This window comes from Dinoponera quadriceps, unplaced genomic scaffold (assembly GCF_001313825.1).
Source record: "Dinoponera quadriceps isolate SergipeBrazil2010 unplaced genomic scaffold, ASM131382v1 scaffold616, whole genome shotgun sequence".
Lineage (NCBI taxonomy): Eukaryota > Metazoa > Arthropoda > Insecta > Hymenoptera > Formicidae > Dinoponera > Dinoponera quadriceps.
In genome coordinates this window covers 1225798-1253635 of record NW_014555184.1, presented here as the reverse complement: position 1 = coordinate 1253635, position 27838 = coordinate 1225798, and the positions used below count along the sequence as shown (strand labels likewise).

Here is a 27838-nt window from a genome sequence, read left to right as displayed (position 1 = left end):
TTTGTGTAAAAACATGTATATTTGCCATAAACATATATATTTGAAAAAATACATTTCGGGCTCTTGGATTCTTCATCGTGGCCGATGAATCTGGAAACAAAAGTGAACAAATTAGTCTAGACGAATTTTTTTCAGAGGGGCAAGGAAACGAAGAAAAAAGAAGGGAGGGAGAAGAAAAAAAGGAGCTGCTCTCTCTTTCTCGGTCGGTCACTTGTGCGGGTTTTTAAAGCGACGAATGGCCGATGCGAGCAAGAGAGAGAGAGAGAGAGCGGGCTCCGAATTTCTGTGAAGGTCCTAAAATAACAGGGAGACGTGTGCCAGACGTCGAAATTCGTAATTTCGAGAATCGGTCACCCTTCGTGAACGCCGTTCTTCCCCGTGTCTCTTTATGACTCGGCCTTTTCTCGGGGAAGAAGGATAGAACGATGCATTTGTCACGAGAGAGAGAGAGAGGTGCATTCGAGCGGCTTGCTTCCTCATAAATAATTGTCAGATCCTTAACACTGCGACATGCGCTAATATAATAGATCGCGATATTAAAAATTGCGAAGATTAAAAAAAAGTAATGATATGAGACAGACTGTACTTGTTAATATTTACGAGGAAAAATCGATATTGACGCATTATCGGTAAGAAGGCATTGCTACTCTCTTTCAAAAGTACGATAATGTTTACTTTGAGAACACATCGCGGCGTTGAGATCGTCGCCGAACAGGTCAGACACCACACGGTCCGAACACGATGACCTCGAGGAATGCGGGGAACGATGATCGGTGATATTTAAACCCTCATCGATCCTTAATCGACAGATCTACTTGGGAGGTTTTCATCGTACCAGCGGGGAATGTTACAAAGCGATTCGAAAACCGACGTTCGACGCGGATGAATAAACGTCTCTTACATAAAACGCGCGTTATCGCGCGTCCGTTAATTGCGTCCGTTGAGTCCTTTCGAATGGCGACACCTGTGCTACGATATTGCGTGTAATTGTTCGTCGCTTGTCTTACGTTCGTAACGTGGCGTCTAACCAAGGAGAGTACCAATTCTCAATTTAAACGATTCCCATGCGCTATTCGATTCGTCATAGACTTTGACAGACAATTATCCGTGAATTACGCGGATTAAATGATTCGAGCGAAAGCTGCTGAAACCCCTGAGATAGCGAATACAAAGAGCGAGCGTGGATAAGCGCGGATTTTACGCTTTTCACACGACTCCGTCATGAGCGTCCGTCATAAGGGTCCATCGATATATATACGTTATTTTGCACGTGCGTTATCGGTCGGCCGATAACGGGGCGCGCCGGTTACACGGAGCCCTGATAGAGATACGACGCGACCTCGCGACCCGATGGCCATATTCCATGGAAGATCGAGAGAGGAGGAGAAGCAGCGCATGAGGATTCGGTCTTGATTTCCTTTCACCCAAGTATTATGCAGGATTAAATCACGCTTTTGCCCGCGGTTTTCACATTAATTTGATTTTCTTCTTTTTTCCTTTCTCACTAATATACGGAGAGGTATGATTTGAAATTGTGACGTAACGCTTTTACAACGATTTTCTTATCATTCCTGCCGTCTCGTGAAATTTCGGTATCTACTCACTGTTCCGTGTTTCAGGGATAGCATGCGGTCGCTGATTAAGAAGAGAAGAGGACGATATCGTAATGGCACGCACCGGTTCGTTTGCTGATTACGCGTCAAGCCCTTCCGAGAATCGGCGCGCCGCTTTTATCTAATTAACGCGGTCAGATCGACGTAGTTATCCGACGGCCGTCGTAAAACTTAACGAGAAGATCGCCGGAATATATCGTAATGCAAAGTCGCTGGATGGTCATTACGTTATCGCGAATCGTTGTCCGATAATCGCGTACGCAAAGGATCGTTCCGGATAATTCTTCCGTGAATACCGTCGATACCGCGATTTAAATTACTCGATCGAGTAAATCTTTGCGCTCGCGATAAAACCTGCCTTTTCGCATCCTTTTCATCTCGAATGAAATAGCGTCCTCGATGTACAATAATGATTGTATCGCAAATCAAATGTCACCATCGGAAGATGGATTTCTTGAGATGTCAGAGATGTTTGTGTACAGCGGTAAACTCTTTCACCGAGAACAATAAGAAATATGGAATGAATAATAAATGCATTAACGATTAATTAATATAACAGACTAAAATTGATCTCTCAGAGTTGTTTGGGAATAAAAAAAAAAAATTATATACACAGAAGTTGCACCAACTGTTGGTAACTGATGTTCAGTGGACGTTAACATTATCCGAAGGCCCCCAATGTACCGACGGTGGAGCGAGTTACCAACCGTACGTAACACGAGACCTACATGTCCATCCACCGCGCGACAGTTCTCTGCATTATCCATGGAGAAACTAGACTATTATATCTTATTGCGGAACTCTCGCGCGGGACAAAGAAGTTATTACGCAAAAAGCTCGTGAGCGCGTTCGTAACGTGAGAAAAAAAAAGATTTCGCACTCTTTCGAAATTCCATCTCGATATATTCACGAGGCGATACATCAAGCGTACTCGAGCGTTTGGAAAAAAATTGCTTTACCAGATAATCTCTTAGCGCAAATATCTATTATTTAAAAACTGCACCTCTTCTTTTCCTCGCGAAAGTAAACCGGCGAAGTTAGTAGTTGGCGAGATTCTCCCCGAGGGAGTGACCTTTATCGAACGCGACAATGATTAACATAAGATTCCATGTCCACGTCATCGAGAGAACTGAGCTCACGAAAATTTATACCGGTTTCGATCGCGGCGGCGCTGCGTCGCGAAAGGGCGTAGTAAGCGGAAGAGGCGTAAAGTCATTCAGTCCAGCGGCGAGCCATTGATAGAGGCGACGAAGCGAGGTCAGCTATTTGTACGCGTGACAGACCCCTCCGGAGAATCTCGCGCACGCATGCACGCACGCACGTACGCACTCGGGCGTGTACGTGCGTGACACATCGCGTTGCGTGCGCGGATCGATATGGTGGTCGAAAAAAGGAGAGGAAAGAAAAAGATATCGGGACCTCGTTAGAGATCCGTTCGTGTTATTACGCGTCTTCTGCTACACGATAGATCGTTTACACAGCTGCCGCCGATATCTGGGTTAGAGATTCGTAGACTTTTTCTAGATTGCGCATAGTACTTTATGAAATTTTCGCTTGGATAACACCACAAGCGGTGAAGCGACGTTGTTAGATACCATCCCCAGACTCGTGTTTTTGACGAATTTACCATCGACATTATATATTTGCTCGCGAGAAACGTCGGAATTAATTCGAAAAGACCAGCGGCCGAAGCGGAGGTCGATATTTGAGCGTTCCGGTCTCGCGAATGACACGTCCCGATTTGCATACAATGGAAGCGCCGGGTATCCAATACGGCTCGGAGAACATCTCGCGCGGCGAGCATGCGCGGGTAACGAGCGATTAAAGAAACATTAACGCGTTACAAAACCGCATTGAAAAAAAGCAGCGGCGCGTTGATGTCATCGCCGAGTCACGATCGTGAATGCCGATTAAACGCGCGTATCGCGAATGACCACCGCGGAAGGAAGAGGATGAGAGACGTGGAAGGAAGAGCAGATGGTTTCTATACGATCACCCTGGCAAGGCTACTTCTGGATCGAGCCGCTGAATAATCGGGTTGAATTTCTCTCTCTCCCCCGATTTTCTCGGACGTGTGAAAAACACGTCGAATGAAAAATACATTCTATGCGTCGGATATGCAAAAAACTGGAAGGATGTCGGCAAACTGTCAAAGGGCGATCGAGCAACATGGCGATAAATAACGATACGGAAGTATCTCTCCTTTTCATAATTCATTCAATTATTGAGGAATGGTGTGAGCCTCCTCCTCGATTGACGTAATTCGCTCAAAACTAACTGACGATCGATAGAGACGCGGTGCGAGAGAGAAGACAACGCGCGCCCTAAAATTATCCGCCGTACGAAACTCGGTTAATCTGCGAGTAATTAATCTTCCGTTGCGATCACGTCGCTCGAGCTGTTTTCACTCGGCGAGCGCGTTCTTTATTTGATTTTCGACAAACGATACATAGTAACTGACAGCCTTTCAAACGACTCTTACGACACAATGAATTCGACGTTTGGTCCCGATACGTACGGAGCTTCGTTACGCACTGTCACGTTGCGACACGTGGAGAGAGGCTGCCGAACTTTCCGCGTTGCTCCGCTATACTTTGCCTCGCTACGATCTAGCCCGACGCGATTCACCTGTTCATCTCCCTTCTTGTCTTTTACTATCCACGATTTAATTTGATGTAACCTTGGTGAGGGCACATCTATTGTGAAATTTCGCGATTTTCCTACACTCGTTCCCGCGAGGAGACAATGTGTTGCTTATCGAGCAGTCAGGACGTCATCTCTCTATTCTCGGAGCGGCTAATTGTTCTAATTAAGAGGATCGCAGGCTCCGGAATAACTCGACGAGTTTATATTTGTCCGGCGATCCGCTCCCACGTCGATTCGTCGCTATTTTTCCGCGACGTGCTCTCTCCGTCTTTGCGGATTAAATCTCGTTTAGCCTTTGCAGCGACGTATGCATACGATAATATGTGATCCAAAGCGAGATGTCACGAATAATCTTTGGATTAAAATTCCAGCTAGAATATCGCTCGCTTATCCGAGTAGGATCTTGTTCTTCTCATCTCCGAGGGGCTCTGAGGCAGGCCTTTCGTAGGAATTACCGATCTTCTCACAATTTCGGACCATTAATCAAGGTTACGATGACGGAAATCATTCCTTCAGCGTAGCAAAGATATAACGTCTTTTACAATTCTTGACGTGTTCAGGTATATGGAAAGAGAAATCGTTCCTGAAGACATCAATCGAATTTATTTAACAACTTATTCGCCGCCCCTTTCGACACAAGTAGTTTCAGCTCGTGAAAATAACGCGACTTTATATCGTAATCGTTCGAAACTCATTTGCTGCAGCTTTCGACAGAACTTTGGAGCTTTCTTTTCTTCGTGTATTTGCAAGGGTCTGCCAACCATCTATCGGCCGATTCTCCGACAATCGCGGAAAACTACTCACTCGCGTAAGTCCCCCGATAAAATGAAGATGACTCGCGGACGGACGAATTTGCGAAGCGAGGGAGCTCGATTGACATTGAGCAGGCGAAGAAGGAAGAGAGAAAGAAGAAGAAAGAGGAGGAAATGAGGGAGGCAGCCGATCAAAGAGGACTCTCTCTCTCTCTCTTTCTCTGTGGAAAGAGAGAAGAGCAGAGAAGAAGGACGACGAGATGGAGGAAGGGAAGGAGGACGACCACCTATACAAGGATCTACACGGCCAGTGGGAATGGAATGCAGGTACGAGTCCAGTCCTCGGCTCGCCTCCTCCCTTCCTTCCCTTCTTCTCTTCTACCACCTCTCATCCACCACCAACCGCGACGTTGCTCACCACCGTGTTCTACCTCTCGTCTACCGGCTTCGCCACCTACTACTACACCACCATGCGTTGAACTACTACTACGCGGCTACTATTACCACCACCGCTCCTGTCGAATGAACCAACCCATGCACGATCTTGTTACCATTCGTTCTCTTCGTTTTACTATCGACGCTTCCGATTAACCCTCAATTACTACGGTTCAATTTGTATAACGCAACTACTATGATATACAAATAGATAGATTCCAAGGTAAAAACCGCCCTGTCTTCTTTTAAGAAAGGTCGCGCATATATAGGATGGGAAAGTAAATGGTTATTACTTCGCAACGAACTAGGCCGAAGAAAATGAATAAAACGCGCAAATTTTGACTATTCAACTGTCGCTTTATGTATCGAATATGTTCGAAGCTCTTTTACATCCATATTTACTACGAAATAGACGATATATAGTTTATGCTGTATTCGATGATCAACACTTTTTCTTCGATGCGTCCATCCTGACACTCGCAAACCGGTCTGTACGACGGTTCAAATGAAATTGACGGGTCTCAGGTAGCGGACCCTAGTCAGTTAAATAGCTGCCGAAACCGAGGAGGGGATACGTAACCGTTTACTTTCATTCCTATTGGTCACCTCCTGTATAATCGACACGCGACAAAGGCGAGAGATGTTGATTCGTCGGTATATAAAGGTAGCGCAATGTCATAAGTGAGCGATAAGGACGGTCGGTAGGGCCCGCGAGCGGAATGCGCTCGACGTGCGGCCCTGCCGTGGGAGAGGCGGCTGCCGAGAGAAGCGTCCGCGCTACTCGTCGCGCTTTTTCGGACATTTAAACGTTCGCGGCTTTGAACGCCTAGTGCATTCCTATGCGCTTTCATTCGCCTGATTTCGCTATTTCTGCGCAAGACGAATAGCGAGAAAAGTTCTGTCACCTTTTTCGAAACTAACCGTATGGCAGTTTTTATATTATTCGCGTGTCAACGCTGCACTCGAGACGATCGCGAATCAACGCTACGATGTTAACGATTTGGCGGATTTGATTCGCGAGGATTTAATGTATGTCACGCGGAGTTAGTCATGCTAGGATGTCAATAAATGAGGACGCTACCAAAGTCGCATACAGTCGACGAACGTTTTTAAGCGTTGAGGACTTTCGCGCACAAAATAACGCACTAACGTAATTATCGCGATATTTTATTTGGAAAAGAATTTTAGTCTAAACGAGAACCTCCCCGGGTGTGTCGCTATTTATATCGTTGAGCGTGAAACAAATTCTCAGTTTTGAGGTACGGGATGATTTTGTTGTCTCTCGTGGATAATCTTAGCGGCCGAAAGCATTGAAAAGCATTTTCGTGACGTTTCGTAACGGTAAAAGAGCGCCGCGGTTCCGCTAATCTGAGATGTGTCACGCGGTATTTTGGCGAATAATAACCTTTTGGCAACTACCCGCAGATATTTTTCGGGGGCAAACAAAAATTTCTGCGAGACAAAGTAACGTTTCGTCACTGCGTGACGGCCACAAAGTTGGATGAGCAACATATACACTCGGAAAATGAAATCTATCTGTCATGCACGTTTACACCCATCCAGCCTCTTATCAGCGTCGGAGACCGATGGGGCAATAGTTATCGAACGCGTGTACCTTATTGCCTCGTAAGATCGAATTATTCGTCCGGCGGGAACGTCGACCAATGTCTAGAAATCGAACGACGGAGAATTCCGAGAGACGCACACTATCGCGATGTCTACCATTATAATTTATCGATAATCCGCATGAATAATGGAGAGACCGCTCATCTTCGTACACCGATATCGATACTACACTGTCAGTCTATGCAGCTTTTAAACGACGGTCGCTCCATAATGGATTAGATTCGGCTCGCGTGCTTTGCGTTTCTGTCGCGAATACAATACGTTATCGCGACCGTCGCGCTTTTTTCACAATTATCTACGTCGAGAGTAAACGTTAGATTGAATTAATCGGATCGAATCACCGGATTCCCCATGACGAAGATATCGCTCTTTTCCAAAGATACGTCGTGTCATTCCTTCGATCGTCCTCCAACCAACATATTATTTTTCTCCGCGATTACTCACATTCAGTGGCGAAATTTTTCCGAGCGAAAAAAAGAAATTGCTCATCTCAGATATGACGGAATTTTCGCGTTCGACTTCTCACTCGGCGCAGCACCCCGATCGTTGCCATTCGCGATCGTTAGCACGGGTCACTGCATTCGGGTCGAAGGAAGTCGAATCGAAGTAACCGTAGGGGTTCTCAACCTTTTACTCGATGTAATGTACGCGCGGTGTGTGTAAAACAGAGCTGTAGGCGTATGTGCATCAGCCGTGCGTGCGTGGTATATACGCCGTCCCGGCGTGGGACCAAAGCGACTGAAAAAGTCGCACGGCGCGCAGCGGCTCTCAGACGACGACGCGGCTTGAAATTTCATTCAAAGCGATAAACGAGAAAAGATACGACTGCCGACAGGTTAAGATATTCGTGGAAAATGAACGTATTGGCTCGAAAAGAAACCCGTGCACATCGCGCAAATACAATGCAACGGACTCGCAAAATCCGCTTTATAATGAGAGCAGCTGGTGCCGAGGCTGGCCGAAGGAAAAAAAAGGCGCACCGACGGAAAGGAAGGAAGGAAAGAGGAGCGTAGAAGAGAAGGAAGCGACACTACGGCCAAACGGGGACGACTCTCCTTTTTTTTTTTCGGGGGTTTTCCGCTCTCGTTCCTCCTCGATAGGGGGCCGCGAGTCCCGAAAAAAGGGGGACGCGGGCACGTGTCGGGACATCTGCCACTGAAAAGGACCCACTGTTACGTCCCCATTATATCGTTTACCTTAGCAGCGAGCAACCTCTCTTTCTCGCCCTTCTTCTTCCTCCCTCCCCGTCGCCTCCTTGTGTCTAGGAACAAGCAGCTGCCCTTTTCGTACAAAGCGGATCTACTACGCACCTGCCCTTCGAGGAGGATGACTGTTAACCGGTCTCGATCATCGTGACGTATTACCGGCTGACCGGGGCAAAAAAAAAAAAAAAGAAACAGAGATGATGCAACCGAGAGACATTCAACATAATGAAATCTTTTCGCGATCGGAGCGACGCTCTCGTAGGTGACAGAATGTAACGAGCATCGCGGCGCTTCTATTCCGGGACGCCGGACGTCGACCCGCAGACGGCTCCCAGACTACGACGCGCTAATAAGCAGAATCTAGCGAGAGAGCAGAAGAAGAAAGAGGGAGAATTTCGTCCGAAAAATATGTGTGTGCGTGTCGCTCGTGAGATTATATTATCGGTAGCAATTTATCAGCGTATATATGGTTAACGGGTATTATTCCGGGATGTTGTATATTTATAACAGAGAGCGAACGAAGAGGACTCACCGTCTCGTTCGTGAAGCCGCGTTGGGACACGCACCGCGCGCACCGTCTGAAAGCAAACGCGAGAGCAACAATTAGAACGTGCAAATTATCGCGATCGGTGAACGATAATTTCGCGCCGCGCTACAGTATTCGACGGCGGCTCAGTACCGTATCGAGCGCAGGAGCTGAAAAGGGGCGGCACTGTCGTCATTAGGATTCTAACCGAGCTCGTCCGCTTTCGCAAATGAACGACCCCTCGGCAACGGTCCGCGCATGTATACATACGCACGCACGAACGGAATACCTTGTAGGTACGAAAGGAAGCGAACTTCCTTCCTACGTCCGATGTGTCACGCGCGCGCCACCGTTTATATAATCCATCCTGTGACGTCACGCTGTTTAATCCATTCATTACTGCTCTCCGTCGTTCTTTCTCGACACAAACAGGCGATCGACATTTTTTCGCAGAAAAGCACGCAATGTAACGATCGAACGGAAAGAGTTTCGTTTAATACTATTTTCAGTGCCGCTGTCGAAGGATGCAACGGAATAATGTATTCCGTGTCGTAGCATCACAACCTTCACTTACGAGCATTACTATGCGTTGCGCAGTCGTTCCTTCATACGACATTATCGTGCGAGTCTCCTTCGAAATCAAACGTAGACGAGAGAAAGAAGACCTAACCCGACGCGAGTATCAATCGACGATCAATCGAGAATACGTCGCGAAATATTGGCGCGGGTGTGTACGAAGCTTGCGGCGACACAACGTGTGTGGCGGTAGTGAGTGGGCGGACACGCACGATAGAATGTACTCCGCGCGACCCGCGTAACGGAATTTCACCTTAGAGACGACGAGTGCGCTGAAAAGATAATTGATCTCGGGAATTTAACCGGACGGAGAGAGAAAGCTGTTCATCGGTGAATTGATTTCATTGGTTTTACAGCCGAATAACCAAGTATCGAGACGCCCGTTAGTCGCCGCGCTATTCGTGCGCTTTTTCTTCGATCGCCAAGATTCCTTTGCCAGATGACGCGAAGAGATAAAGCGTAATGATTACTCTTTCCGACACAAACCTGGCATTATTAGCGTTCGCAACTATCCGATACGTTGCGTCAAACGAATGTAACCCCGCGTGACCTTCGAAAACGAATTGTTGGGTCGAGCGACATCCGGTCCGGCGCACGTGAATGAAGCTCGGCTGGTGCGCGCGAATGGAGAACACGCGCTCGGTGCATGCGTTTAAAGAGACTCGACATACAAGCGAGCGATAAGCGCCGACGTTAACGCGATAACGCGCGGCTGAAAAACTGTTGACCGCGGGAGGGAGAAAGAGAATGGACATCAAGATCGTATTGTGCTATCTTACGGTCGTGCAAAAAGCGCGAAGAAAGATCCTCCGCCTCGGAATATGTAATTATATCAGAGGTGAATTGCTCGCGCGGCAAAACTGCGTTTGATCAGGCGTTATCCGCGACTTATCGCAGAAACGGCGAATTGATCGCGGTGAAATAACGACTTTGAAAAGATTATGCAGTCCCGACAACTTGGAGAGCGTACTATATGGCATGTGACGCAATTATATAGCACCGACGGTATAATTATAGCGAAGCGGACAACAGATTTGCGGCTTTGCGCGTATGACGTAATAGCGGGGAGGTCGATAAGAATTCTGACGCCTCCATTCAGTCGGGAAACGAGAGAAGGATGAGACCGCCGGGTTGGGAGAGGAGAGGACACTGATACGACGAAGCGAGAGATTACGAAATCGCGAACAAGTCGTTCGAAAAATCTCTTTTTCTCTCTCTCTCTCTCTGTGGTTTTTCTTTTCTTTCCCTCTCGCCCGCGATATTGGCGGTTTTAATTTTGCAATAAATGCGCGCGTTTCTTGCGCGAGTGTAATACGGAAGTACCCGCTCGTTCCGAGATATTCCACTCGCGAACCTGTCTCTTGCGTTACATTCAAATAATTACTCCACCGAAGCTTCCAAGTCTCTATATACACTTGTTCGTTTCTCAAACCGTAACCGTATGTTACACTACTGTCGATCTAAAGATTTTTTCGGCCATCTTTGTTCCACGGTAGGCCGCGTTTACATCCTAATTACATTTCGCGTCACCGAACAATGTTACTTCTCGATGATTACACATATTTACGTAACGTGCGTGGCTGGCGCAGGTGGCGCTATGACGCAAACGTTTTATCAGTTATTCGGTTATACGCCTTGCTCGATAATGGCGGTATTAATGATGAGCTGGCCGAGTATATTATACGTCGGATATCATTTTTAAACGTTGCGCTCAAAATTGTCATTCTTGACGTTGATCAGAACATTCGCAAATAAAAGTATCGCAACAATTTACAGCTCTTTAACACTGATTATTCGATGTATTCTCGAAATAATAGCCCTCCAACACGAAACTAAAGTATTCGTCATCGGTGAAAAATCTCGTGTGTGACATTCGGTTGTTGAGCTTGGTGGACTTAGAGAGAGAGAGAGAGAGAAAGAGGTTGGGAGAAGTCGATGGGCGACGCAGCGAAATTAATTCCCGACTCGGATGCAGGCAGCCCTTTAAAACTGTCTCGATCTCATCCGGCCGACCCCCTTCGGTTCCTCGAATATCGTCGTAGAGGCCACGGACAATGCGAGTCACGTATCGCGACAGAAAGGAAACTTTCTTCTCGGCGCAGGAAACAGGTTCGCGGAGCACTCGGCGAGTTTTGCAACGATCTATAAGGAACGTGAAAAATATCTCTTTACTTCTCATAGATAGTTCGTTACACACTCAAAGTGTTAACCCGATTACGATACTCGCCGATTATTCCGTGCCTATGGCAATGAAGAGAAGTCTTTTACCTCGGACGAAACGATCAGCAAAAATCGCGAACATATTCGGGCTAACGCGATTTCACATTTGCATTCAATGCATATCGACGGTATTAACAAGAGAAAACGAGGAAAACGCAATACAGTTTCCGGTGTTTCACTTCGAGGCCAACGAATCTCACGTTTGGGATGCAGTCGGAGAAGAGTGGCGACCGGAAAGCGGAGCGTGTGTGAATGTGTGCGGAGGATCCGTAGAGTGCGCGACCCAATTGCACACCATATTGACGGAAACGTACATACATATATTTGTAACATTTTGTCCGCAAAGTGAAGCCGGATATTGGCGATTAAAAATCTAGAGATAGTCATCTCAATTTATTTTACGTTTTATTTTACGGCGAAATGTTACTCGAGAAAGGTATCTCTAGCAAAAGAAGGTGACTAATCTCACTCAATCTTAAACTGCCAATTTCCGGTCTCACTCACCGCTAAAGCGCAAACACGCGTGTCGTTGTGGCATGTCTATCGCGCGATAGAGCGAAGGGTCGTTCGCCTGGTATACTACGCGAGGAAAGGTTCGATAAATAATCCAATATTATCTCGCAATAAATTGCAACTTTTACACGGACCGCGTGTGTAATCTGACCGCAGATTGAGCCGTTTCACTTTATTAACGAAATAGCGTATTACTTTGTATTATGAATTTTTTTCATTCATCGCACGTTAGGAGAGAATGCGCAAACATTTTTGACAAGAAGCTCCCGTAATTATATGCGTGGTTAACCGACAATCCGTAGCGATCGCCAATATATGTCGGTTCATACACGCGACTTTAACACGCCTCCCAATCGTGTTTCGCGGTCGGCTAATAATCGTCCTCTTGATATATCTTGTAAGAAAATCGGCGGAAGTGAACGTCGACAACGCGCTCATTTCGTTTCTCCGAATGACTATTCCACCATTTTCTATCCGCTTGTTATAGCCCGAAAAGTGATATCGGTGATAATTCCAGGTCGCTTAGTTTACAAGGCGATTTCACGATGGTGTAAGAAAGATCTCGAACGATGGCTATTGTGGCGTTAAAGTGTGGGAAAAAGCGAAGAGTCTGCGGTTCATTCATGGTGAGTATCTGAATGGAGATACAGGGAGAGAGGAGAGGTGAGAAAGATCTATGCACAAGACTGTGATACACACGCACGCACACTCGCGTGCCGCTATGTGTAGCAGCATAAATAAATACGACGTGCCGCGAATTACGGAGAACCGATCTCTCGAGCGTGTCGAAGCGACTTGCTGTTTAATTGACACTACACACTGTGAAAATGTCAAGCACAACGAGAGAAAACTACGAGAGAAACTACCCTTTTCGCTTGTAAAAGAAGGAGACAAACGGAATGGATTCACCTGACGACGGTGTGTCGGAGGCCTTAACGCGGCTCATTATATAACGGCGCGTATGTAAAATACCCACACACACCGCCGGGAGATGCAGGACGTCTGTAAAAACCCACTGTGATGGCGCATTGTGAAGCGAGCCGGCTATAAAAAGCGCCGCTAAGCCGCTCGTAAAACCCGGCAAAAACTCGCCAAATAAAGTACGGCGGTCGAGGCGGCGGCGATGAAGAGGTGGAGAGAGGATATACACGCGGTCGACTACCACCTTCTTCGCCACCTCTCATCTCGTCGTCGATCACGACAGCGGCACGATCGAAGGAAGCTTGACCTCCATTATTTCCCCGCATTCCACGAAACATTGACCCGTCGCGTCCCCACCACCGGCGTTCAGGATCCCGAAACTATTCTCATTCAAGGCAACCCTTTCCCAACTTGGAGTCCACTACAATGGACGAGTCTCTTTTTACAAGCTGAGCGGGACGCAATTATCCGCGGAGATTGAATCATTCGAGCCTTTGCACGCGATTCCTCAACGAGACAAATTTATTCGTCATATTTATCGCGCAACAGCCGAGCGATATCGATTTCTTTCAAGCGACACGCACGGAGAGTTAATTTACCGATTTTTGCGACAAGCATCGCGGGAATTTTCTTTCATCGTCGTCGCTCCTAATTAATCCCCACGCGGGGAAAATCGCGAAATTAACGTGCGAACTTGGACGGCAAATCGAAGGAATCATGCGAATTTCCGGCGCGTTTGAGCACCGCTGCGTGTGCCCCGAAGGAGTTCCCACGCTGCCTCGCCGTCACACACAGCTATATCGTGTGGCTAGATACGTGTCTCGATGATTCGTTGGTGCCGGTCCACGAGCCCTAGGACTTTGTTGATTGGTCGATCCGATTAGAAAGAGAGAACAAACTCTCTATCTTTTACACAACTTTGAAAATTCACTTCCGCGAACGACGCGACCCAGAGATTCGCGGATTAAAAAATTCAACCGGTTAATTAACGGTCGTTCATCTTTTAATTGTTTGTCAAAGGATGCGCCGATTGTCTTTCTAATTGAATTTGATTTCAGGATGTTAATCTCTCTCTCTCTCTCTCTCTGAGATTAACGTTCTTCTTCCGCAGAGATTCCACGGTCGTCGCATAAAATAATAAAGATACAAAAGACTGAATCTTTCTATTCGCAAAATGCTGGGAGATCGTGACGGTTACCAACAAAGACGATTTTCAAGCGACGTGGGAACCGCGTTCTTCTCGGTTATCTTAACAGCAGTGATACCATATTGTTACGACCGCCGTCGTGTTCCGGAAAGTAATAATCGTCCGAGAAATTTTCCGCAGTAACAACGTCGCGGTAACCGTAATCTCAACTAACAATAAGCGGCAAGAATTATCATTCCTATTACACACCTCTACAGCCCCTTTTATTGTATATACGCGTGTGTAATTTTATCCTCGCTATACCTCTCACAGAGTGGCGGGATTTCTACGAGGCGCGTTTCACGGAGATAAGCGAGGTATGTTGAAAAAAGATATTAAAATATTATTTTGCTTATTTTACCTTCTCTTTCGTTTTGACGCGTCATCTATCCGCGTTTTTAGACGCGGAACCCCGCATTCGTTAAATCTACCAGCGCGAATCGCGCCCGCATGACTTCTCCCTTCGGCTCGTTACACCTACGAGCGATAAAATCGCGGCTTGTTTCGCATCTGCCCCTACCTCTTATCGGTCGCACGAAAAATAGAATGTAAAATAAAATAAACCCATTGTAGGTATATATGGAGAAAAAGGAGCACCCAAACCTGATTGAGCGGTCAATTGCGTAATTCTGTTATCGATCGCGAGAGGAAGTTACGTATATTTGTCCTCAATGAATTATCCGTTGGGAAACCGGACATTATGTACCCGATGTCGAGTTTTCCCGAAACGTCCTTTTCTCGCGTGAATTGAATACCTCAAATAGAAACCTTCCGGCCGTAGCGTCAGGAAGTAAGAGATATATTCCGGCGTGTATTTCGCGCTTTTCTATGAGCACATATGAGCGCATTGTTCGAAAGAAAGAATAACGGTGAAACGAGACCGGTGGAATGATAAAAAAAGAAGGAATAGTGAGTCATTTCGGCGAAGCACACCCAGAGAACGTCAGAGAGAACGAGGAGGGATCGTGGGAGGGGCACAGGGAAATATTTGTGCGTACGTGCGTGCGAGCGGCGATCGAACGAGCAGGACGGGCGGCCAAGTTGAACGAACTCACGCGCGCGCGGACCTCGCTAATTTTTTAAAGACCCACCAGCGACCAGTATTTCTACTATCAGAGAGGCCCACCGGCGCGATGGTGGTTCTGCTGCGTAATAGCGCCGGGTTTTCGCGGCCAATTGGACGGAGTAAAATCGCGAGATCAACGTTCTCACGCTGTCCTGGCGAAAATGCTGCGGGATATATTAGAGATTTTTCTCTCTGCCGGAATTCAACTCGCCGGGTGAAAATCGGGTCAACGACGATGTTCTCTGCCGGATTGCGTATCTTTCGATACGACGTTTGAGAAAGTAATATCTCATGGGTACACGTTATTTCGGAACCGAAGTTATTTCTCGCGACACCGAGATAAAAATAAATTACGATAAAAAGCGCTTGTTCGATCGTCCGTCACCTATCTCGCAAAACCTTTATTACGTACAAGCCAATCTCGATAAAGCGCCGCGCAAAAGCGTGGTAATAAAATATTTGTATACCGAGTGCGTGATGATACGAGTGTTTGAATAGCAATTAATAGTCGTTTAAGTCCAAGCGAGCGAGGAGTATTCGTTAACGCACGTGAAATTGTCAACAACTTACCCTCATCTGGAAGACCTTATATTTCACATCAATTCCGATTGAACGCATAGTTAATTGACGTTCACACGTTTTGCCTCGCATTGTAATCCGAAGATCCGCGGCATAGATCAATACGCGGCCGTGATCAGGGAATTAATTGCGAGAGACATTTGGCACGGCAAATTAACGCATCGCTCGTTTTCCTACGGCGATTTGTAATTTCGACACCAAGGCCGTGTCGCGAAGAAATCTGCGCGGTATTACAGCGACGGGAGTTCGATTTGCGCCGTAACTGCGCCGCCAATGTGATCACACCAATGATCGTGATTTTCATCCGGAACGTATGGTCGCCGTGATTTTCCAAGGAGATGCACGTGCCCGGCGTGAGAGAGAAAGAGCGTGACGTATATGTCTGGGAACAGCTGACCGCATTCCACGATAATTGTTTTGCATAATTGCGGTGGAAGCGTGCGGTGGAAAAAGAGGAGGGGAGAAAATTCGAAAGGCTCTACTATCGATGACGAGAGGAAAGGCGAGGTAGGGACCCGGTGAACCGACGACGGCCCTGGTCCGATAGTTCCGCGTGTTGGGTTTTAAAGTTTAAAGATCCAACCGCGGCGGCGGTGTCTAGGCATGTCAGCGGTGCTCAATTGGCGCGACAAATCTAGTACAAAAGGTTGTTACGTACGATTGATCTTTTCGCTCATGTTTCGAAGCGTCTCGACTTATTGCGTCGAAATAATTCAAGTTAGATTGTGCGTGACGGGAGAACGAATATACAGAAATGTAGAAGATGGTCGTCAAGCCACCGATATATTCGTGCCATATATGCATCGTGCTACGCGACCCACATTATGAATTTTCGCGACAGCTGCTTCTCAATCAACTTTGTTCCAGCAGCAAAACATTATTTTGTCAATTATTTCATCTACTTTGACGGATTCTAACATAGAAAGAGGGGGGAGATGAAAAAGAAGACTAATGGCGTAACCATGCGCGTTTTATCTATCACACGGAGTGTGCGACGGCAAACTACGAACGTAAGACATTTTGCAATCCCGACCGTCTCCGAGAATGGTGCGTCGCACATAGTTGTCGCGTGACGTTGGCGGTGAAACGACGCCAACGACGAGCGACCCCGGCGATACGGAGAATAATAAAAAGAGAGAGAGAAACCAACGCACTTATCGCGTTGGTCATCCGCGAAAAACCCGGACGGACAAATATTGCCGCGTGATCAATTATACTCGATGCGTGTCTTTGAACGATAAGACAACAATGTAGTAACGTCGATGAAATTCTCACCGCTTTAATCTTACGTTTTTCCTTCTTCTTTCAATTTTACCATTGAATTTCACCTGCCATTTATAGTCCGCCCCTTTTTGATCCGTGTAACAATCAAAGATACTCGTTTCTTCTCTCTCGCGACAGCTGTTATCGGACGGAAAGAGAGAGCGAGACCGAAATTAATTTCCGCGCGACCTTCATGACGGAATTCTGCGTGCATCAGCGTCGCGATGAAATAGAAGAGAGGAATATTTTCCGCGATGATCCACTTCTATCCCTATACGTCCGGCAGAAAGATTGAGAGAGAGAAAATGGCTGGTTTTCGATGACGTAACTGCGAGCACGTCGACGATTGGTCACAGCCAGATTGCTCATCCGCAGTTTATCCTATACACGGTTCTCGTTACCGGCGTGCGCTATCGCGCGGACTATGCTCGACGTCTCGTTTTGCACGATCTATAATCTGCGGGAGGGGGTACGATGTATTTCAAGACTTGCTCCCGCGACAATAAATATTAAACCAACGTTATTCTGTCTCTCATCTCCTCGAATGGCTCGTCGAAAATAGAAGATGACGTCTTCTTCCGAAAAGCATCGATACTCATAATGAGAATTTGCGACGATCGACGTGCGCGCGACGTTGCCGACGACGAAACACCAGCCTTGATCGACGAGCGTATCGCGGACAAACGTCGATACCATCGGAAGAATCCTTCGGTATAACGGGGCGTCCCGGCGATTGGGAATTCTAATTAGAGATAATGACGTCATTAAAGTCTGAGCCGCGACGAGACGGTCTACTGCGCTTACTGTACCCTATTCCGCACACGGCCGAAACGAGCTTTGTTCGCGCGCTGTTAAACTACGCTCGAGAGAGAACGACCTTCTCGCCATTAGACAGGTCAAAGGGAGAGACAATTTTTTCATTCAAATTCGCTTGAAACTAGACGTATCCTCCGATATTCGTTTCTCGCGAACGTTATATCCGGAATAGTAATCGCGCACGAAAATAATGGCAGCGCGTTATTTCTGCGCGCATACATTACGGAGTCATTCCGTGATTCATGACGTTGTTAAAGCAGTTCGCGGGATTACCAGTAACGGACGCCGGAGGAATTTGTAAACGAAGAATACACGGCGAGAAAAAATCCGAGAACTCCCACGGTAATTCCAAGCGAGATAATTTTTCACCTCGGAGAGAGATTGCACAAAATGTGCACCTGCTGTGAATATGAGCGAAAATGACCGATTGATTGATATCAACTCGGAATAATTACTGCCAAGTTTTTTATCACCTGTGTCGACGACGCGCATATGTCGTCGTATTTCCGTGAGCGCGCGCGTTGAATAACAGCGTCGTAACAGAACGTCGCGCGGTGACACAACTCGGTTCGAGTTAAGCTCGAGCTCCTCGGCGAGCAACAAAGCGGCGTGCACGGGACGAGGGGGAAAGAAGTCATGTGCAGGCCAAGTCTCGCGTGTGCGTGATTCCGTCCCCACCGTACACGCTTCCTACGCTCCGATCGTCCGTCCTGTCGCGTACCTCTCGTTTCGTCCTGACGTCAGTGCGGATACCTGTTGCATGCGACGGAGAGAGCAAGGTAGAAATGATTGCTTCTGCCTTGGGATCAAGTCCCCTCGGAGGTATATTAATTACAATTACAGTCGAGTTAAAATTACTTCGTGAGATAATTACCGTATTAAAACGAAATAGAGATCTATCGTAGTGTCTTCAGAAAATCAAGTGGAAATAAACACGACGTGTAATTCACAAAGAATGGCGCAAGAATTCGAGTGGCAAAGGTAATTATTCGAGGTTGCTAGAGTCGTTTGCATCATTTATATGTTTAGACAGCAAGTATATAATAAACAAAAAAAATAATTATCATATAATTGGAATGTTTAAGAGTAGCGTAAAGAGAAAGAAAGAATCACGTGTGCGAATTAAAGACGTCGGTTCTCAGACTGGCTGTAGACTCCCGACGAAGATATTTCCTTTAATCTTTTTTGTACTTCCCCTTCTCTCTCTCTCTCATCCTTGAGTCACCGCCGTGCGTAAATCAAAGTCGGGCCTGTTTGCGAAAACGCGCGGGTCGAAGATGCGCCGAGAACGAATTGTTGAAACAATGTGAAGCCGCGCTTTAATATTAGTAGTTTTCGGCACTGAGAAGAAAAAACACGCTCCTTCACGCAAGATTCCGAACGATCGGTTCTGCTCGATAGAATACGGTACTTGAAGCGTTCTATTTTTACAAAGTATCTCTTTATTCGCGATTATTCACCGTCGTCATTTAACCGCGATATCAGTCACGTCGCGACGTTAATGCCATTAGCAAAGTAGCATCGGAGGACGAGTCGGGATCAACGAAAATAGACGAGGCACGGGGCCACCGCCTCGCTTGGACGGCCGCCAATAACGTGGCGCCGCGGAAAAATTTTTACGTCGTCAGCGTGCGTTTCGCACGAATCGATCGCGTGCAGTAAGAGAATCTGTCGATTCAATTGGCGGATATCTTCTGAGGGGAGCTAGCTTTTCCCTCGATAAAAATTCCAATAAATGACTTATTCTGCAATTTTGCGTCTAATAATCATCCGTTCGCGTACTAATAACAATTCGTTTCCGCGAGATATTAAATCGACATTCAATCTGCTGCGTCACGTCAGAAGCAAGAGAGGAATCGTGTGTAGTCACTCGAGCGGCACTCGCGCAATTTGGAGAAGAAATTATCGCGCCCAACGTTGATAAAAAGCAAACAGACGATAACGGCGCGTATTATTCCTTCTCATTCAGCGGCTCTCTTATCGAGCCACGGAAACGACCTGTGACTTTTACGTACGCATGAATTGTCACGCGCTTTATGAGAGTGACGTTATCGTTACGCGATGATAATTCACGAAAAGCCACCGAGGGAAGTGAAAAAGTCGTTCACTGGCTATGTGTGTAATGTTGCAATTTTATGTAACGATGCGATGAACTTTGTAACACGGTAAACGCGGCACAGTCACTCGGCGATAATTCGAGACGATAAGAAGGCTATTCCGAGCAATTTCTCTCCAAGATCGAAAAGTCGAAAACACACTCGGCGAACATTCTCTCGCGCGTTCACGAAATTATCCCCGGCGATATTCTATGCACGGATCGCCGCAGCAACACCGGACTTCCGCTATCAGCGGGGAATGCGGTTGAGAGCCGCTGTCCTAGAACGCTCCGACACAGAAATAGAACGGTCGGACCTTAACGCGCACTTTTGCGCGCCTTTATGTAACCCGGCCGAATTTATGACCGTTATCTATTTAATAATGCGCGGATTTACTCGCCAAGATCAAACGATCCCACGCGCGTGCTCATTCGCTCGCTCACGCGTGCGTAAGCGCGCACGAGAGCCTGACGTAAATTTCGCGCCAGTGCGTTCACCTCTTCGATCTCATCGCTCGTTCTTCACGGACGCTTGAATGTCGAGTTGTTAATTCTCCTCGCTCGAGGAACATCGAAAACTACTGTTCGATCGACGGCTGGCTGTCTAAATAAAGGCACGTTCGCCGCGCGGCTTCGTCTTTCGTCGCGCTCGCTGGACTTGCCGCCCCGTTTTCGACTCTACACGCGCTCCTTCCCCTCTTTCACTTATCCGCAGGTATCGACGATACCTTTGAAATTCTAACGACGATACGCTCCGGAGGAACAGAACAAATTCCGGTCAGATAAGTCGTAAAATTGGCCTCATGTACGCAACGTGCGCAAACCAATTTTATCCTTGCAAAAATACGGATCAATATAATACACCGAGATATTTTTTTCACTCTCATAGAAAAAAGATATTTTTAATACGTGAATGCAGAATTTTTACGGGACGCGACGCTATTCCAAGTGAGAAAAATTCAACAAAATAAAGACAGAGTGACGTCGTTGAATACAATAAATAATACGCGCGTGCGTTATACTACTCACTGTTAAGAAGAGGGCTTACTTGGTTGGACATGGCTAAGCTTGTCCATCTGTCGACCTATCCGACCGTCGATCTATACTAACTAGCTACCATGTTGATAATCGGTAACGCAATATAATTAGCGCATTAGCCGATAACTCCATTTTTCAAGTTTTCAATATGACTCGCCTCACCAACCTCTCTTCTTTCCCTCGCGTTTACATATAAGTTTATTAATAATTCCTATTTGCGATGCACGATTTATGAGCGTGAAACTTTGCTTGACACGGTGAGATAAGGTAAAATGAGACACGGGAAATTCTTGACCCCTATGCAAGCTTTTGCATAAAAATCTAACTTGCTGATATAAAAACCGCGCATTTTAATCGCCGATAACGAGTCGTAAATATAAACCTCTTGACGTAAGAACGAGTGCGCGTGAACAGCGTCATAATTCATATCCGCGCAAGTTTCTTCGACGGGAAACTTACTTGGACGTTTTCTCTATTCTCCTTAATTTAATTTCGTTTTATGCAAAAAAGAAAAAAATTTGGAACGTCTTTAATTTACAGAGGAAAAAGTTACACGACGCACTATCTCGTTCACGGGCGATTCGTTAATTTCTTGCGAATTGACGTAACCGAAAGGGTAGTCCGAACGAATCGTGCGTATATAACACGCTTCTCGCGGCAGATATATATTTTTCCGATCGTTATAATAAATATTGAACACGTACCTTTACTTGTGGCGTGACAGCTGCTGTCGTCAGAACGATTTCCTGTTCTCCCTCCTCCAGATCCACGCCATCAGCGCGGAGATGATCGTCGTGGGAAATCCAAATGAAGATACAGCGGAGAACAGCGCGACGATACCCGTGACGATGACGCAAACTCCCGCGCTACGCGAACTTTGAGAGACGACGGCAAGGTCGCGCGACAACGGGACATTTAAATTATCACGGAATCCGGAAGTCGACGTGTCAGGTTAGGTTCGTTCGATTTTTTTTACCGACGACGATGTCATCGTCGAGAGAGAGAGAGGAGGGATTTCGTCGCGAGAGGCGCGCGAGCTGTCAACCATTTCCACCGTAGATAACCGGCTGGCAGACGGACGAGGACTGAGTGGAGTAGCCGATCGCTCGCGAATCCCCTCTCTCTCACTCGCACGTTCCATCCTTCCCCTCCCTCTCGCTCATTCGGCGGCTCTTACTCCGTCTCATTCTGCCCTCCCCCTCTTTTCGTATCCCCTCTCCCCGCTGGTTGCCTTCGCGACACATCGCTGCGAAACGTGCGCGGAAGGGGTACGCACGAGGTCGGAAAACACGGAAATCACAGAGCTGAGAGATGTCGTGACGTATGCGAACGGTGAAAATCTTTCTAGCGATTCGATACTTTGCATTTTTAAGGAAATGTCGTGCGAATATGATTGATTGCGAGAGATACACAAACGAAAGATGCTGATTTTGCCAAGTAACGCGTCCCTCCGAACGACTATATTTCCGATGCTTGGCAGTATTTGGATGTTTCATTACGGCTTTCACTCGGAGCAACATAAGAACGAGACGGCATTGCTGACAGAAAATATTTATTTTACGACATTAATATAAAAGTAAATGACGCGGACTTTGACGCGAATGCATTTTCGACTCTCATTGAGCGTGCGATTAGCGTTGTCGGTTTCATTTAAATGAGTGCCATGAGATATCATTGCAAAATTCCGGATTCAAAATATGAAAACGGACCAAAACGGTCAAGAGAAACGACCGTTTTGTCGTTGAAAAGTGGTACGTTACATCGAACTGACCAAAGACGGTGGATCGGTCGACTGTTTTCAGAAGTTCGCGTTGCACGAGACAACTGGAACGCTGGGTCAATGAAATGCGATTTCAGTCCGAGCGAGCCACGGTGAGCTCATGAATTATAAAAAGGCGATTTCAAAAATGCGCGTGGCCATTGTCGTGTCTAATGTGCGGAAACGATAGGCAAATAGCAGCGTGAAGATGGAAGATATGATGAAAGGAAGAAGCGATAGTAATTTTTCCAGATTCTCCCTCGGAGGAGTTTTATATAGTTGGCTGGCCTGGCTGTGTTGAAAATTTGAGAGATCCTACAGAAAAATGTCCTGTAAAAAATTCAGCATCGGAAGAAACAGCTTCCAAGTGCAAATCAGATCTTGGAGATCGCGACGCATTATCGAGACATTTTCTTTCCATCTGCTACTCTCGTCGACGCTGTGAAATGCGGTAAAATTCACCTGCCAACGAGTAATTCCAGGCCATCTCCGGCGAATGCGTATTTACACGCGCGCAATAACGCGCAATTATGTCTGTCTTACGGATGTGCAGAGAGCGTCGCCGCTTTTGCAGTGTTAATTGCTCGATCGGCCGAAATGCTCACAACGAATTCTACTCGCGGTATCGAATTACCGTCGAGTCTTTTAAACGTACATAACATAATTTACATATTATATAAAAGTTATTAGCGCGTTTATGATGTACGCGCGGCTATTTTGGTCTCATCGAACTTTTTTTTACTTTCAGGCGGTCGTTTTTCTTGAAATTGTGTCTTTCGCTGGTTAATAGAAATATGATCAGCTAACTAGATGAGGGTTAATATCGGACGGGGGGTTAACGCCGTATCGATCGTCGGCTGACCTGGCAGAATAATGCATATTGAAGGAGATATATCCACAGTTGAATTGTAAATTGATGTTTTGCAAGAAAGTGAGGGACAAGCGCGGAAACTAATAAATAACGCGAGATTCATATCGATCAATAGTGCGCTCTAGATGAACAACTACATGACAAGAATTCCTTGATGTAATTAATTTATATCAAGTGTAAGGTCATCGTTTTCTAACTTTACAGACGTGTAGGTGGTATTGGTATATACAGCTAAAATTTAACCAACTACATGAAACGAATCATCGAGAAGCGGTCATAGCAGATCAATAGCTACTCAAGTTGCTCGTTCGAAAGACCGATGTTTGCGAAAGAAAGGAATTCAGAAAGATTGTAAGGGATTCGAGGAATTCATGTTGGCATTATTTCTGTTACCGTACTCGACGGTTCTCATAACAGTCTATTAAACGGTATCAAGCGCATTAGCGCAAACGAGTAATTTAATCTTTCTCGATGGGATCGCGTCGTAGCGAGGAAATTCAGGATGTGCAATAGGAAAAATGACAGTACGATGCAAATTTATACGTTTCTTCCTCCCCCCGGGAGAACTATTACAGAGTAGCCATTTCTTACAGGAGAGAGAGAGAGAGAGAGCTCCTTTTTATCGCGACCACAGTTCGCTGTTAAATATTTTGTAATTGGAGCTGTGTGTTTCGAAGAGGTTTATCACATGGCATCCCGAGCGCCGGGTCCGTCTCCTCGAAATATCGCAGACGTATAAACTCGTCGCGGCGACGGCGTCGCGTGGAAATAGAGAATAGATTTAGAAATAGAGTCGCGCCAGTCGTCGGCCTAGAATTTGATAGGCCGCCGAACGGCACTGTTTTCGGACGTTTCGATGCGCCGGGCGGTTTGCGATGAATAATAAACGCAGGTCGGATCGGGAAGCGCTTTCAAGACTATCGGGGCAGAGTCTTAAAATAATGGTCGGGCGTACGCGAAATGTCGCGCTGGGAGCAGAAATGCCACATCGATGAATAAGTCGCGTCCGAAAATAGTTGTCTCTTTGGCTGTCGCTGCCCGGAAAATATCTCCCCTAATTATCGAGGCTGTTACTCCAATGACTTAACTGGACGCAAAAAACAGGGAAAATTTGATTCTCACTTGAAATTTCGTTACTAATTTCGGCGTTTCCGCTCTCTCTCTCACCGAGTTACCCCAAATAATAAAAAAAGAAATTCGCCGCTCGTCACACCACTGACCTCGCCGGGCTCATTAGGAATCGCGAGGAATTCGAAGGTGTCTAATTAAACGATGAATAATGCACGATGTATCGCGCGATTAAAAGCACCCCGGACCACTTCCTTGAATGTGCGGCATCCTGTCGCGCAAGTACTGTCCGCAATACTTGCGCCGCCGCGACTTCCTTCCTACGAACGAGTAAACGCGCGCGTACGTACTACTACTTTCGTCGTCGCGTAGAAACTGTGCGTGCCCGCGCGCACGCTCGCTACGCGAGCGTAGTGGTTTCATTCATAAAGTCACGCGTTTCGCGAGGAAACGCCTGCGCGCGCGCGTTAACGAGAAGAACTTCTTGCCTACCTATCCATCTTACCTCCCCGCGAGAAGAACGAGCGCACTTCCGCTCGGATGCGGTAGCAATAAAAGCGCGGCCGTTAGCGAAGCCTGCTGGCCGTGCTCTGTAAACCGTGGGATCTTTCCCGTGAAAGATAATACCATTTTTTCCAATATCTTTCATTTCCCCGTTTTTACGTACGTTGATAAATGCTCACACGTAAATTTCGCCCCTTTTCGGAATCGCGCGTAGAATTCTGCCAAGTACACGCGCGGTCTTGGATCCTGCTTTTCAAAGTGCGGTGACCCTTGGGCGGAACTCCTTCGCTTCCGGTGCTGTTCCGCTGCTGCTATTTCTATATATAAGCCCACACACACCCTCTCTTTCACGTCGGCATAAAGCGTGTGCGCGCGTATGCGTGCTACCGAATACCAACGCGAAACGAGGGGACGACTTCGTTACACGACAGGCTAATTTATAGGACGCGCGCACTCTTGTTCAATGATTTTCCGCGGGAATTACTTAATCCTTTCAACGATTTTGTCGGTCGGCAAAATACATCCGATCCATTTCGCGATTTAACCTTTGAGCAGTACCATACAACAAATACAATAATGTCGTTGGCAAAAGATACCAAACGAGGTATTTATAGAAGCGAAAAAGGAATGCGGTCGTAGGTGAGCCGCCCAAGTCTCATTTGCTCGGCTATACTACGGAATCTGTGACAAGCCAGATACAATAACGGGTCTGATAATCAACTCCGCTCGCTCGATACGCGACGTAAGCGGCACGAATATCTCGCACCATAGAGATTATCTGCGAGATATTTCTTCCCGAAAATGGCCTTCTCGGCGGTTCCTGCCTGTAAGTTTCCGGTAACCGAGATGTTTGCGCGAAAAATTCCACAATTTTGTTAGTTGACAGGTAAATAATAATTTCTTCTCGTTCGCCAATAAAAAGCATTTTTTGCGCGACGTCAAAGGCGGACATGAATAATTGATCTCGCGATATTCTGACAGCCAACAATTTGTAGCGCCGTAACAGAGCGCGTTTAGAGTCAAACGATGTGGCTACAATAAAATTTCCAATTTTTGTCATCGTGTTTAAATTGTCGAGCGACGCAAGATGAGTTCAAAGAACATCTAAGAATAATTCTCATCAGTTTGGTTACAAGTACTCACCGGATCGCGCAGCCTGAGAAAGAAGAAGGAACACTCGCAAAACTGTCGCTTTTCCTATTCCTGCCGCGCTAGATTGATAATGGTTTGTCGCAGGATACTGTCGTACAATTGGTGGCTTCCTACGACTTCCGGTACTCGCTGTGGAGGTCGGCGATTACTTTTTGTCGGAAGTTCGTTGGCACGTGGGAGAATGGTGGGGGCGGTTACCGGAGTCAAAAGGTCGTACGGCGACAAGTTAATCGCGGCTCTCGAAGGCTCTTAATTGTGCCGGGATTCGTTTTACCGCTGATCCTTGCGCGTTTCTGTACAGGAGGTGATCTCGCGATTCTTCCCGCATTGATCGTTCTATCGGAAAATTGTCGCCAGCTTGCTGAGCAAAATGAAGCTTGCGACGCAAACACAATGAGAGAGAGAGAGAGAAATTTCGTCTAATTTCTTCCTCAAATTATTCTAAGAGTAAAGATAATTGATAAAAAACTAATCAAAATTTCCATTTTATTCTCGTGTACTATATTTATATACAAGATATATTTGAGGTTTATCTCGTTATAAGAATGGAAGCGCGCCCTCACACACAGAGTGAGAGGGGGGGGAGGGGGGCACACTTTTTAGGATGCAAACAAATACACACGTGTCTTTGTGTAACAAGAACAGGGAGCGTCGCGAAACAGGTCACGGGAAGGCACAATGTGGCGACAAATTGCGTAATAATCAGTCTGCGTTATAGACTCTGCGGACGAGGTAGAACGAGGCGAACGAAAGAAGGGAAAGGACAATGTCCTAGGGTGGATGCTCACGTACAAGTAGAGTTTCGTTTTAGGACGCACCCTTGCGTATCGACGCGCAGCGAACCACGATCTCGCTAGTTATTTTCTAATCGTACCATCCGCCTATCCGTAGACAACGACGGATTTCGGCGCGACAGGAAGTGGACCGTTGGAAACTCTCGAATTGGAAATTAGCTCGGTAATATTTCCTCCTCCGGCGGAATCTCGCGTTCGGTGGATTAGAAAATTTATCATCCGTGCTTTCTCTCCTGTGCCGTCTGTGCTCTCGTCGGTGATAAAACGCGACATTCACATGAGCGAACATTGACGATCAGATGGTCACGTTCGCCACAGATTGAGAGCCGCTACAGTCCGGAGGTATATTTGTAACAAAAATACGCAAATCAATCGGCCGCTTATGCACCGACCATACAGTGCAACAACAGGAACAACAATAAACAACACTACTGTCACCGAACGTTGTCACGACGGATAGGTGAGAAGGAAAGATGGAGAGAAAGAGAGTATGTGAGAGAAAGAGGTTCGTCATCGAATCGCGTTGCACGTGCGCGTATCGGCGCGCAGGGCAAAGTGCATTGTGAGACTGCTGGCGGGTGCGGTGTCCCGGCTTTCCTATGCGACGTACTGCC

General features: G+C 46.7%; 1 long non-coding RNA gene across 1 annotated transcript; it reads right to left on the bottom strand.

Annotated features, from left to right (window-relative positions):
- LOC106743385 lies at positions 1 to 22140 on the bottom strand. Its single transcript, XR_001374364.1, has 3 exons — positions 21781 to 22140; positions 8810 to 8855; positions 1 to 90 (listed from the first exon to the last, which is right to left on the bottom strand). It is a non-coding gene; the product is annotated as an uncharacterized LOC106743385 (long non-coding RNA).
- Between the last annotated feature and the right edge of the window lie 5698 nt (positions 22141 to 27838).